We start from the raw sequence: 15,243 nt of genomic DNA, 5'->3' as shown, positions 1-15,243 counted from the left end.
ACATTACGACGAAGCCAAGACAAGACCTGACAGATATTCCATTACCAGATCCCGACCTGACACTTTATGTGGATGGTTCATGTATGAGAACTAGTACAGGAGAACTAGTCGCCGCATATGCAGTGACTACTGATACCGAAGTTATTGAGACACACCGCATTGACACTCTGTCCGCTCAAGCAGCAGAGCTAGTTGCTCTGACACAAGCCTGCATACACGCCAAGAACCTGAAAGTTAATGTTTACACAGATTCACGTTACGCATTCGGAGTTGTACATGACTTCGGAGTGCTCTGGCAGGAGAGAGGTTTCATGACTTCTCATGGAACCAAGATTCAGCATGGTTTCCTTATTCAAGCTCTGTTAGATGCCATACATTTACCGACATCTATTGCTATCATGAAATGCAAAGCACATACGAAAGTTACCGACATTATTTCCCAAGGAAATGATCTAGCAGATCGCACAGCCAAGCTTACAGCACAGACTCCAGACAGTCCAGTTAACAAGACACACACTCCAGATCCGACTACATGCATGACAGTTAAGGACCCTACACAAGATGTCATAGATATCCAGTTACATGCTACTCCTGAAGAAATCAAGAAATGGTCTGAACAAGGAGGGGTCCAGACAGATCAAGGATGGTTAACGAAGGGTAGAGCCACATGGTTTCTCCCCGATTCTATGGTTCAAGTCATTATTAATACCGCACATAGTCCAGCACATTTAGGAGAAAAAGCTATGTTAGACAGTATCCAGAACATTTGGTTCAACAAGCATTTACGAGCTGCAGCCAAGCAGAAAGTCCGTACCTGTATGATATGTTGTCAGTTTAATCCAGGTAAAAGTGTCCCGGTGGAACAAGGTGGTTTCCAGCCCCCTGACCACCCTTTTGAGGTCCTCCAGATGGATTATATTCAGATGGAGCGATGTCGAGGTTTCAAGTATGTCCTTGTAGTTGTATGCGCTTTGTCCAGATGGACAGAAGCATATCCAGTCCCAGATTACACAGCCGCGACCACTGCCAAGCAGTTGGTTCGTGAATTCTTCCCTAGATATGGACTCCCTAGAGTCGTATATTCTGATAACGGTCAGCCATTCTCATCTGAACTCATGAAGCACGTTTCCCTTTTGTTAGGGTACCAGTGGAAGTTCCATTGTGTACGCCATCCTGAAGCAGCCGGTCTAGTCGAGAGACATAATCAGACTCTGAAAATCCGCATTGCCAAAGTATGTAAAGAAAAAGGTGTGGACTGGCTAGTAGCTCTGCCAGTCGCTTTATTTTATATGCGCATGGTCGCACATTCCAGATCAGGTCTGTCCCCGTATGAGGTCGTATTCGGCCGCCCCCCTAACATGTGGGGTACTCCTAGACCCCGAAGTATTACCGATGTTTCATGTAATATGCTGACAGATTACCTAGCTTCCTTGATGTCTGCCCTCAACTCATGTCGTTCACAGGTTGCCGCCGCATTTCCAGACAATACCGAGGTGGCACCGCATGAAATCGTTCCAGGTTCCCTTGTGATGGTCCGGAATTTTGACAGATCAAGTCCGCTGGAGCCTCGTTGGAAGGAGCCACGTCAGGTCCTCTTGACCACCCGTACTGCCGTCAAGCTGGAAGGCAGGAAGGGGTGGGTCCACCTTTCTCATGTAAAACTTTTCAATGGATTGAAACCCGTTTCTAAAAACATTTCCAAGGAGTCCCAGGATTTTAAAGACTGCCAAGACATTGTTTTAAAGGACTGTCCCGCAAAAGACATTGACACAACCCCTCCCCTGTTAGAGGAAACTCCGCAACAGGAGTATAAGTTAAAGCTCAGGTCTAGTAAAATAAGTCAGTCAGTTTGATTGTATAAGTCCTCCCCTAGGTGAAACGGTTAGATTGTTTCTGACATGTATAAAATAGACCCCCATAGTGAGAGAGTCAGTCACAATTCAATTCAATGTATCGTTTTTCTAAGTTTCATATTATTTATCAGCATAATGATTTCCTGCACCAGTTATGCATTTTTCCTGTATTTTCCAGTTCCTCATGTAAATAAGTCTGCTAATGTTACAGTAGAGCACACGTTTAGTGATCTGCCTCCTCACGAATATGCTTACCGCCTCGCTATGCGTAACAATTCATTTATCCGTATGTTACATTATTCACACCAGACCAGCAATGCCACTAATTGTTGGGTGTGTGGTCGACTCCCCCCTTTCCAGACGTCGAAGGGAGTTCTGCCACTCTTTCCTTATCCATTCTCACATAATGGTTCGTGTGGAGCATGGTCCACGTTAACGTCATCCTCAACAGATATGTCTTTTCTTAACAGTACATGTTTTCCAGACAAGCAAGGTTTCCCCCACAGAACAGGTTTAGATCTAGAAAATGAAGTGTATAATTTAGGTAATTATTCGTCGAATTTCATGGTCCTGAATGTTCAGTCTGATACTACTCCAGACTCACCTGCTATTTCAGTACTACCAGTCAAAGGCGAATTATGTGTCCGAAATAAGGGTTCTGTACACGTAGGACATAGTGATTGTACTACTATTGTCAAGTATGGTGACAGTGGGAAATCTATTTTCAAAGCTTCACGTCATTCTTATTTTGTTTGTGGTCAAACTGCATATGTTCGTCTGCCCCTCGATTGGGAGGGAACCTGTTACATTGCCTTCCTACTGCCACCTGTTTTCCTAGCCCCACCTGACTACCATAGGAATTCCTTCCTAGTACACACTAGACACAAGAGAAATCTCCCGATTGTCGATTATACTGAAACCGCTGCAGAACAATTCATTGATATTGATAAGGGTGTGTTCCCTTATTTAGGTACAGTTGTAAATAGTAAGCTAATCCGTAGGTTAACAAGAACCCTTGAAGCAGTAGTAGATGAGACTGCCTCCGCTCTAGGTAACTTAACCGAAGAGCAATCCTTTATGAGAATTGTTGTGCTCCAGAATCGTCTCGTCCTTGACGTCATACTGGCCGATAGGGGCGGGGCCTGTAGAGTTCTCGGATCTAGTTGTTGCATTTTCATTCCAAATAACGCGCCGTCTGTTTATTCAGCTATAACCAGACTCCATAAAATTGCCCATCTGTTACACCAAGATCCAGGCACCTGGACATGGTCCGGTTGGTTCTGGAATATAATTTCCGCATGGGGATGGAAAGTCCTGTCCTTTCTAGGTATTGCAGTAGCGATCATATTAAGCTGCTGCCTCTGTATACAATGTGGCCCTGCGATTTGCAGCATGTGTGCTACCTCTTGTATTCCTAGTCCCAAGCCCCGTTCTAAATCCCGTTCCAAGACAATTCGAGACGAGCAAATGGTACTGTATGAAATGATAGATGGTATCATGAATATTGATGTTTCCTGATGGAAACGTAGTGACAAGGAGGGAATGTGGAAAAGTAAATTTTGCCATGTTCTGTGTCCCTACGCCTCATCCATCATATGTTATGTGTGCATGACCAATATGCATATGTTATTCCCCATGTCCGATTAATGACGCCATTACAGTTGTGTCCACCTCTAGTATGCCAGTTTCCAGTCCTCGTGAATACTACGAATATCAGGCCTATGTAAAGCTACGTTGCCACGTTTCCCAGTGTGCACGTTATTTCATTATAAAGTCCCCGTTTCCAGGCCTCAATAGGGCCCGGACCCTAGATTCAGCTCCTGTCTCCTGAAGCCTCGCTAAGGAGCGATTCAGCCCCCACCTGTATCCTCGACCCTTCACTTACTTCCTGCCTCGCAGTGCCCGGTGCAGCTTGGCTCTGCCTCTGAGTCTGCCAAGAGTATGTTATGATTCCAGCTATCAGTTTAGTCCTCCTTCTCTGCATTCCTAAGCTACTGAACTGCATCAATAGTTTCCGTCATTGTCTAGCCTTCACGTCTCCATGTTAAGAGAAATACTGTATTTACTGGTCATTTAATATTCTTCATCACGCACTACATGTAGAATAATGCATGGTCCAGTCTTAGAGTCAAGTTAGCTTTTCCCCTCATGACTTCTAGTTTATATCAACATGTTCCCTAAACATCAGATACTAGATAGGGTTTAGGTACATGTCGCTCCGACCCTCCAGACTTTAGTCTCTGCTCCTAGCACAGAGTTCATAGCCCCCAGCTTCTCCTCGTAACACGTCATTGCCAGTTTGCGCGCACCATCAGGTTAAAGGTCCCGGCTCCTTAGGTAGCCCCCTCCTATGTTTCCGCCCCATTCATGACATATTCTGTTACGTTCTGTTACGTTTGCACCACATGTCTATGTATACTCCCAGTTACACCTACTTTTACTGTTATCTTTCGCGACTGCTACGCGGCACGCCTTCTGCTCCACCCACTGCTACGCCTACTGCAATGTAATGCTATGTGTTCGCGCTATGTATATATGCCTGTGTTTTGTTATTGAATGTTAGCGCGCTCATCCCAGACCCAGCCCCGGCAGCTGCCGGGCCACTCTAGCCCTGCCATTCTGTTCCTATGCAGGTTGTCCTGATCCTGTCCTTATGCTGTAATAAACCTGCAGAAACTCCTACTACCTCGAATCTTGACTCTTATTTATTGAGCTATCTGTTATGATATATGCCTAGTCAAAAATAGGGTATTATTTATTTATTTACCACAGCTCCCTAACTAAAAATTGTGCTCAAATAGTGGTTCATATACATAGTTGCTGTCCGAGTATCCCTACAGGGTTTCTGTGCTGATAACATCCCTTCGGTTTACAGGCTAGTAGCTAATGGCTAGCCCATAGGTCATGTAATTGCCAGTTTCTCCAGTCTCATATCCGAGAGAGGCATAAACGGAGACTTGACCCACACAATATCCCTTACCTTGAAAATATCCTCATCAGTGCCACAATTCCGACATGGATGGTCCCAGGGCAGGACCCCCATGTCCACCGACTCCTTATATACATAATAAGCGTTCAATTAATTCATTGAACCCTCCCACACGAGGACTGTTGCCTCGTTTTGGAAGGTCAGTGCAGCCCTAACATGGGCGCCATATTGGAATGGTAAGTATAATAATCAAATGGCATTGATTTACTCGTAAGTAGACAAAGTGGTCCAGCTACTAATAAGACTAGCCGTCAAATACCATTTCAATTCTTTCCCACTTACAGCGTGTGTTGTAGGTCTTGTGTTTATTTAAAATTTCCGAAAGTTCGATCGGGCTTACAATTACGGGTTGGAGGAAGCATTTTGTACGAATAGTATTATGGTCCCTTTAATGAAAAGGGGAATTCAATAGTGCTTTGCATCTGAAAGGGTTTAGTATTGTCGGCAATATTATCGTGATGGCATGCCTGGTTATTGCCCCGTATTGAAACTGACGGAGGCTTTTGATAACAGCAACGAACTAGAAATATCGTCAAATGTACTGTGGTAACCCACTGAAACATCGTGTCCTTTTTGAGACTGGCGGCCTCAAACATGAGCAAATAGATGCCTACAAGTCACCGGCACCGAAAGCATACATGAAAGTTATCCCGGGATAATGTGATCCTACGCAAATCCACAGGTGGCTCTTCAGATAGCACTAAAGAGCTCAGATATAGATAACACCTTAACACAGGTAACAGATGTGCTGCGGTGGCACATAGGAACGCTGTCACCTTTTAGGGCTTATAGCGCTAGGATATAAACAGTAAATAGCCCACAAAACACTGGTGGGCATCCAATTCGCGCCCACGTTACTACTTCTGGCTACCTGTGTTCTAATCAGGCTTTTATTTAAACGAAATCCATCATATTCAGATGCCAAACAACGAGGGTAACAAGCTATAGTTAGTCAACTCCACCAAGTGTACCAAAGCTCCCTGTCTCTTGCCCCGATCCTCTCTCATTAGCATAACAAACCTGTTCAACTATTGATTCCCAATTAGAAACCAGACTTTATAGAGGTAGTGACAGGATACAGGTCAAGAGAGAGAGACATAGTGTAGAGTTTCAGGTACACGTTTCTTCTCAGATTGAAACAATACATGGGCGTCTGTCCTCTTATTATTTCCTCAACCGAGGCCACAAATTGGAAACGGCAGCACATGGAAAATTGTAACCAAAATACATCATTTTAGGATATCGAATATGCAATTATTCACCAGATTTTACAACTTACTACAGTGTCGTTAGCCTTGACAAGTTTTTGCTTATACCAGGAAGTGATGCATTTCATCATCAATATTCATGCCCTGCATAATACACTGTAGTTTACAGATCCATTTTGCCTCCTGCTGCCTTAACAACAGTTCATGGTCCCCCCCTCTGGCTGATTGATGTACTTGTTCCAGAGCGTGGAACCAAAACTCGGATTTGCCCCCATGTTTCTCCATAAAGTGTTCAGTATGTGCGTACTTTAGATCTCTATTTAGAATGGCCCTCCTGTGTTCCTGGATTCTCACCCTTAGATTGCGTTTGGAGCTGCCAACATATATTAATCCGCAGCTGCATCTAGTACATATACTACAAAAGTAGTTGCACAGTTTATAAAGGAGAGGATGTCATAGTGCTGAGACCCATTGTAAGCAAATTTTTGGATTTTATCCCTGCCATACTCACAGATGATACAGTTTTTACACACAAAGAAGCCTTTCGGCTTTGATGGCAACCAATTGGGGTTTCTATTTGTTTCAGTTTTTAAGTAGCTAGGGCATAGATCATTTCTCAGAGTCCTCCCCCTTCAGAAAGTCACAGAGGGGTTGGTCATTATATGTGAATGTAGTCCTGGAACCTCCTTCAGGAGATGCCAGTTGCTTTTGAGCATCTTAAAAATGGCATCACTGTGCCTGGTATACTTTGTTATGAATCTCACATTGATATTGTGGTTGGTTCTCCTTTCCCTGCGTGGTTTTACCACCAAAGTGGATTCCCTGTGAATTTTACGTGCCCTGCTCTCAGCCTTATGAAGAGTGCCCCTATTATAGGCTCTGGCTTCAAACCTGTCTTTGAGTTCCTTCATGTTGGTATTGAACATCTCATCTTCGCTGCAATTGCGCTTTAGGCGCACCATCTCTCCAAAGGGTATATTGTTAATCGTAGAACTGGCATGGGCACTGCTTGCATGTAGGACAGCATTGCATGCCGTGTCCTTGCGAAAGAGGGTACTTTGGATTTTGCCATTTTTTATATAAAACTTGAGGTCCAAAAAGTTGATGCTCTCCCTGCTATAGTCAACCGTGAGTCTTACATTCATACAGTTTTTGTTTAAGTACTCAAAGTACTCCAATAGCTCTTTTTCTGACGCCGTCCAAAGACAAATAATGTAGTCAATGTACCTCCCCCAGAACACGATATAGTTGGTCCAGGGGGAGGCACTTTTGTTCCATGCGTGCCCTCTCTCGAATTGGCCCATAAATAGACAGGCATACGAAGGGGCAAATTTTGTCCCCATCGCCGTACCTCTCTTTTGATGGTACCAGGTATCATCAAATAGGAAGTAATTTCTTGTTAGTACCAATTCCATCATGTCAAGAACCATTTGTTTTTTTTGCAACAAGTCAGCTCCTTCTCTATCAAGGTAGAATTCGCTAGCCTTCAATCCGATGTCGTGTTGTATACAAGTATAAAGGCTAGTTACGTCCAAAGTGACAAACCACAAGTCATTGGACCACTCAAAATCGTGTAGTTTATTCAAAATGTCCTTGCTATCTTGGATAAACGAGGGAAGGTTTTGGACATGCTTGTTGAGTTTCAAGTCAATAAACTTAGACAGTTTTTCCGTCGCTGACCCGATTCCAGAGATTATGGGACGGCCAGGGGGGAATGGACCCCCCTTGTGTACTTTGGGGAGGATATAAACACATGGGGATTTAGGATTCGATACCAATAGGTATCAGTACTCCTGATCACTGAGTAGTCCCATCTCTTTCCAATCCAATAGTTTGTAATTTATTTCAACCACAAGAGCTCCCATCGGGTTATGGGCTACTCGTTTGTAACATTCCCTATCCACAAGTTGTCTTTCTATCTCTCCTTTATAGTCTTTGGTATTCATGATAACGACGTTTCCGCCCTTTTCTGCCTCTTTAATCACTATGTCGGTATCATTTCTTAGACGTTTTAGGGCATTCCTTTCCTCTCTTGAGAGATTGAATTTTATGTCTCGCTGGCCCCTACTCTCCCTTTCAAGTCTGTAGAGACTGGTACTAACCCGTTCAGAAAATGCGTCAATGTTATAATGGTACGTGCTCGGGAGGAACTTAGAATTAGGACGTAGTCCACTGTCCACTGAAAAGTTTTCAGAAATATTGTGCTCAGATCGTATGAGGTCTAAGTCGACCTCCCTTTCCTCGCTCAGGGTAGTCAAACAGTGTAAGTTTTTTATTTCAGCTATTGACATAGTCACAGTACCCCCTGGGTCCCCAGTAAATGAGCTACAAGTGGGTTTGTTGCTGAAAAAATCCTTTAATTTCAGTTGCCTAGTAAATCTAAATAGGTCTACATGCAAATCAGAAAAATCACCATCCTGGGTAGGACAAAACCCCAAACCCTTGCATAATAGTGTGGTCTAATCTTTATCCAAAACCCTGTCCGATAGGTTAATCACCCTCAATTCAGTGGCGGTCACATTCACTCTTGTTCCAGTCCCAGCATTTCGATCTACTCTTTCTGTTGTTCCTTTGCCTTGTTCTTCGCCCTCTCTGATCTCCTCACCTGTTCCTCGCCTTGCTCCCCTGCTCCCCCTTTGGGCCCTCCTACCCCCTCTCCTTGTCTTCTTTGTTGTTGCCCCTTTTTGGCCTGGTTGCCGCTTATTCTTAACTTTCCCATCTCTTTTTGAAAGGTCGAGGGACCTGCATCTAAAGGGAGCCCACCAAGGTTTGTTGCGGAAGACATACGCTCCATTGAGGAAAGGGAAGTGCTACTCGCTGATTTTAACTCCTCACTTTCCTCCCTCATCCTTTTCTTGTTAGACTCATCTGCTAATGTTATGTTGTCAAATTTTTTCGCAAAGGTGTAAATGCGACCATCATTATAATCTTTGTCATCGCGCCTAATTTTCCTTAGTTTTTTGTCCCTTAGGTAGCATTGATGACCGTCAATTATCTTTTTCAAAATTTCATAATTCTTCTCAGCTAGCTCGGTATTCCCACAGGCCTCAATTTCCTTCTCTACACCCTCTATTTCTACCATTAGTTTTGCCCCCTTCTCCTCCGCATGTTTGATTAATATCTGCATCATAACACACAAAGCCCCTTCTAAGTTGGTCTCCCAATCCTTCAACAAGTCTTCATTTAAGTCCTCAAACGTTGGGCAGATGAGAATGCGTAAACCTCGGGGTACTTTTTTATGGTTGATATATTGCTGCAGGGTTACGCCATCCCACCAACGTGAGAGCTACTGTTTTCTGAGACGTTCCAATTTTAGGAATAGTGCTTTCAGCCCTCCAGTCTTTTGGGGTGTTCTGCGTGTTAGAGGTTGCGTTCATGTCCTTTACGAAAAGATCCTGCGCCATCTCCTCACGCTTATCATCAAATTTAGGCATTTTCGTTGTCACAGGATGGGTAGAAGTGCTTGCTGGTCCAGACAATAAGCGGTGTGCACAAAAAATGTAGCAGCGGACCCTACGATGCCGCACCTTGAACCCAGTTCCAAATATTTGTAAGTTTATGTGCAGCCACCCTTGACGTCAGCTGCTAATTGGCGTCGCTGTGTTTTCCAGATCATGGGTAGTTTGTTAGCTTATATGAGGGCGCACAGATAAAAAGTCCAAGAAAGATATAGAATTTGGAATGTGAAGAAGTCCTTTATTTAATATTATTCATTCTTTTAAAAGTAGTCAAAGTGCAATTAGCAAAACAGTCAGCCAACGCATTTTACTCCCTACCAGGGAGTTTCTTCAGGGCTGAAACCAAATAGATAAAAAAATCCTCATGAGTCTTACATTTTTAAACAGATCCTGCTCATAATCACTGTTTGTAAAAGAGAAACATTTAACATTATATTTAAAAACATATTTACAAAGGACACACTACAAGAGACAATACAACAATCAATACAAAAAGAAACACGTGCAACCTCAATGCAAAATTAATTACCTTAAACGTTTTCCTCTCTATTTTTCAGTCTATTTCATTAGGAAACCAGTTAAAAAGGATCTCAGGTTATAGAGCTAAAGTTTGTCCTGGACTCATGTCATCCATACTGTACCCACATGGATGCAGTCTATACCTAACTTTAGTCATTCAGAGCTTATTTCTTTTCGCAGATATGTAAAATCATATAGAACCATATTTGTCCTCCAATTTCTCCCTGTGAGGCAACAGAAGGGGGGGGGGGGGGAGGAAAAGGAGCAACACATGGATCGAGAAACCAGGGGAAATATGTACCAGAAAAAGTCACACATATCAGTCAAACTGGTAACCATAAGGGATCGTCAGAGGAATCACACCCTAATACTAACTAACACTTGTCTGTGAGATTAAGTGAACGGACCTTAGCCCATATGATCATACATTTTCCATCATTGTTCTTTAATTAGAATTAGCATTATTATGAGGTTATGAAAAAGCGAAGAGTAGTAAAAGAAAGGAAAAGAGGAAAAGAAAATGAAAGAAAAAAAGAAAGAAAAAGAGAGTGAGAAAGAGAGAAGAAAAAGAAAGAAAAAGAGAGAGATGGAGGGGAGGGAAGCCAAGAAACAGTCTAACTGAAAAACAGGCACAGAAGTAGCTCATTTGTCCACAATATTGTTGTGTGCACTAACACTATCTTTCTTATTACATCCAATCAAGACCTCCTCATTCCTATTTTATAGATGTATCAAAGACAACTAAGCTTACCGAGATGAAAATACATCCGGTAACGCATACGTGGATCCTCCATAGTTGCAAGAGAAACAGAGAAAGACAGAACCGTCTGCAGTTTTCCGTAGCAGGTAAGGATTCCTAAGGGTAAGAAAACAGTAATGTCACCTGCCGCAGTCCTATTAACTAAGTGAGTCTAGAGTCCAAGCTAGAAGATTCCCCAATACGTTCATTGTGCGAAAAGCAGTTTAGCATCTCTAGCGGGTTTGCCGTGTTCGCTGAGGAATCCCAATTGCGTATTCCATGCAGAGTAAGTACTCCATATGCTCGTCTCCCTGTCGCTATACTGACCTTAGTCGGAGCCGCTGTAGCCCAAGCGGTTTAGTGGTCCTACTCCTAGTCTCTCTGTTTATTTAGTTGTGCTGTTTTCAATTTATCGATAGACCTTGAATTATTCGTGAACCTTGGCTACACCTATATGGTTAGAAGGAAACATCTATAACAACTCTCTCAAATTTCATAAAGAAGGGTCAACCAGCATACTTAGAGTTTCTAGTACATACCTCTAGGTCCGAGTTACAAGGATCCCTTAATTATAAGTGTTGCGCTCCGCCGTCGTGGATTAGGGTGGGGAAGCCGTGTCAGTTCCTTCTCCCACAATTATATATTGGTTCAAAAATTGTGAACCTAATAGAGAAAAAAACAACACACAATATATCTAGACTTAGAGCCATATATAAGGGCGAGTCATAATAGGCAGAGTATCTATAATCCCCTAGGCATACAGTTGGAAAGGCCCCAACTATCTTATTTTTAGCATTTCACTGTGGTCACACGGACCACAAATCCCAGCATTCCATTCAGTAGCGATTAGTAATACAACCAGGGCTTCTCCCTAGCTCAAATTTGTGCTCCCTAACTAAACATTGTGCTCAAATAGTGGTTCATATACATAGTTGCTGTCCGAGTATCCCTACAGGGTTTCTGTGCTGATAACATCCCTTCAGTTTACAGGCTAGTAGCTAATGGCTAGCCCATAGGTCACGTAATTACCAGTTTCTCAAGTCTCATATCCGAGAGAGGCATAAACGGAGACTTGAACCACACAATATCCCTTACCTTGAAAATATCCTCGTCAGCGCCACAATTCCGGCATGGATGGTCTCAGGGCAGGACCCCCATGTCCGCCGACTCCTTATATACATAATAAGCGTTCAATTAATTTATTGAACCCTCCCCCACGAGGACTGTTGCCTCGTTTTGGAAGGTCAGTGCAGCCCTAACATGGGCGACATATTGGAATGGTAAGTATAATAATCAAGTGGCATTGATTTACTCGTAAGTAGACAAAGTGGACTAGCTACTAATAAGACTAGCCATCAAATACCATTTCAATTCTTTCCCACTTACAGCGTGTGTTGTAGGTCTCGTGTTTATTTAAAATTTCCGAAAGTTCGATCGGGCTTACAATTACGGGTTGGAGGAAGCGTTATGTACGGATAGTATTATGGTCCCTTTAATGGAAAGAGGAATTCAATAGTGCTTTGCATCTGAAAGGGTTTGGTATTGTCGGCAATGCTATTGTGACGGCATGCCTGGTTATTGCCCCGTATTGAAACTGACGGAGGCTTTTGATAACAGCAACGAACTAGAAATATCGTCAAATGTACTGTGGTAACCCACTGGAACATCGTGTCCTTTTCGAGACTGGCGGCCTCTAACATGAGCAAATAGATGCCTACAAGTCACCGGCACCAAAAGCATACATGAAAGTTATCCCGGGATAATGTGATCCTACGCAAATTCACAGGTGGCTCTTCAGATAGCACTAAAGAGCTCAGATATAGATAACACCTTAACACAGCTAACATGTGCTGCGGTGGCACATAGGAACGCAGTCACCTTTTAGGGCTTATAGCGCTAGGATGTAAACAGTAAATAGCCCACAAAATACTGGTGGGCATCCAATTCGCGCCCACGTTACTACTTCTGGCTTCCTGTGTTCTGATCAGGCTTTTATTTAAACGAAATCCATCATATTCAGATGGCAAACAACGATGGTAACAAGCTATAGTTAGTCAACTCCACCAAGTGTACCAAAGCTCCCTGTCTCTTGCCCCGATCCTCTCTCATTAGCATAACAAACCTGTTCAACTATTAATTCCCAATTAGAAACCAGACTTTATACAGGATAAAGGTCAAGAGAGAGAGACATAGTGTAGAGTTTCAGGTACACGTTTCTTCTCAGATTGAAACAATACATGGGCGTCTGTCCTCTTATTATTTCCTCAACCGAGGCCACAAATTGGAAATGGCAGCACATGGAAAATAGTAACCAAAATTCATCATTTTAGGATATCGAATATGCAATTCTTCACCAGATTTTACAACTTACTACAGTGTTGTTAGCCTTGAGAAGTTTTTGCTTATACCAGGAAGTGATGCATTTCATCATCAATATTCATGCCCTGCGTAATACACTGCAGTTTACAGATCCATTTGGCCTCCCGCTGCCTTAACAACAGTTCACGGTCCCCCCCTCTGGCTGATTGATGTACTTGTGGTTCAGAGCGTGGAACCAAAACTCGGATTTGCCCCCATGTTTCTCCATAAAGTGTTCAGTATGTGCGTACTTTAGATCTCTATTTAGAATGGCCCTCCTGTGTTCCTGGATTCTCACCCTTAGATTGCGTTTGGAGCTGCCAACATATATTAATCCGCAGCTGCATCCTAGTACATATACTACAAAAGTAGTTGCACAGTTTATAAAGGAGAGGATGTCATAGTCCTGATACCCATTGTAAGCAAATGTTTTGATTTTATCCCTGCCATACTCACAGATGTTACAGTTTTTACACACAAAGAAGCCTTTCGGCTTTGATGGCAACCAATTGGGGTTTCTATTTGTTTCAGTTTTTAAGTAGCTAGGGCATAGATCATTTCTCAGAGTCCTCCCCCTTCGGAAAGTCACAGAGGGGTTGGTCATTATATGTGAACGTAGTCCTGGAACCTCCTTCAGGAGATGCCAGTTGCTTTTGAGGATCTTAAAAATGGCATCACTGTGCCTGGTATACTTTGTTATGAATCTCACATTGGTATTGTGGTTGGTTCTCCTTTCCCTGCGTGGTTTCACCACCAAAGTGGATTCCTTGTGAATTTTACGTGCCCTGCTCTCAGCCTTATGAAGAGTGCCCCTATTATAGCCTCTGGCTTCAAACCTGTCTGTGTGACCACAGTGAACTTCTAAAAATAAGATAGGTGGGGGCTTTCTAACTGTATGCCTAGGGGATTATATATACTCTGCCTATTATGACTCGCCCTTATATATGGCTCTAAGTCTAGATATATTGTGTGTTGTTGTTTTCTCTATTAGGTTCACAATTGTTGAACCAATATATAATTGTGGGAGAAGGAACTGACACGGCTTCCTCACCCTAATCCACGACGCCGGAGCGCGACACTTATAATTAAGGGATCCTTGTAACTCAGACCTAGAGGTATGTACTAGAAACTCTAAGACTGCTGGTTGACCCTTCTTTATGAAATTTGAGGGAGTTGTTATAGATGTTTCCTTCTATCCATATAGGTGTAGCCAAGGTTCACGAATAATTCAAGGTCTATCGATAAATTGAAAACAGCACAACTGAATAAACAGAGAGACTAGGAGTAGGACCACTAAACCGCTTGGGCTACAGCGGCTCCGACTAAGGTCAGTATAGCGACAGGGAGACGAGCATATGGAGTACTTACTCCGCATAGAATATGAAATTGGGATTCCTCAGCGAACACGGCAAACCCGCTAGAGATGCTAAACTGCTTTTCGCACAATGAACGTATTGGAGAATGATCTAGCTTGGACTCTAGACTCACATAGTTAATAGGACTGCGGCAGGTGACATTACTGTTTTCTTACCCTTAGGAATGCTTACCTGCTATGGAAAACTGCAGACGGTTCTGTCTTTCTCTGTTTCTCTTGCAACTTTGGAGGATCCACGTATGCATTACCGGATGTATTTTCATCTCGGTAAGCTTGGTTGTCTTTGATACATCTATAAAAGAGGAATGAGGAGGTCTTGATTGGGTGTAATAAGAAAGATAGTGTTATTGCACACAACGATATTGTGGACAAATGGGCTACTTCGGTGCCTGTTTTTCAGTTAGACTGTTTCTTGGCTTCCCTCCCCTCCATCTCTCTCTTTTTCTTTCTTTTTCTTCTCTCTTTCTCTCTCTCTTTTTCTTTTTCTTTCTTCTTTTCTTTCTTTTTCTTTTCCTCTTTTCCTTTCTTTTACTACTCTTTGCTTTTTCATAACCTCATAATAATGCTGATTCTAATTAAAGAACAATGATGGAAAATGTATGATCATATGGGCTAAGGTCCGTTCACTTAATCTCACAGACAAGTGTTAGTTAGTATTAGGGTGTGATTCCTCTGACGATCCCTTATGGTTACCAGTTTGACTGATATGTGTGACTTTTTCTGGTACATATTTCCCCTGGTTTC

The 15,243-nt window shown here is 42.9% G+C and overlaps 1 long non-coding RNA gene across 2 annotated transcripts in view; it reads right to left on the bottom strand.

The window, feature by feature from the left end:
• Nucleotides 1–10,778: 10,778 nt before the first annotated feature.
• Nucleotides 10,779–15,243, bottom strand: part of LOC144791598 (uncharacterized) — a 130,686-nt gene continuing 126,221 nt past the window's right edge. The window contains exons 2-3 of one of the 2 annotated variants that reach the window (XR_013602435.1): nucleotides 11,306–11,429; nucleotides 10,779–10,883 (exon numbers count right to left, since the gene is read on the bottom strand). This is a non-coding gene — a long non-coding RNA (uncharacterized LOC144791598). Of the gene's footprint in view, nucleotides 10,884–11,104; nucleotides 11,217–11,305; nucleotides 11,430–15,243 lie in introns of those variants that run through there. The other variant, XR_013602434.1, reaches the window with a different exon arrangement.

This window comes from Lissotriton helveticus, chromosome 11 (assembly GCF_964261635.1).
Source record: "Lissotriton helveticus chromosome 11, aLisHel1.1, whole genome shotgun sequence".
In the NCBI taxonomy this organism is placed as follows: Eukaryota; Metazoa; Chordata; class Amphibia; order Caudata; family Salamandridae; genus Lissotriton; species Lissotriton helveticus.
Note: the sequence above shows the minus strand (reverse complement) of the source record. Positions and strands in the feature narration are given on the sequence as shown.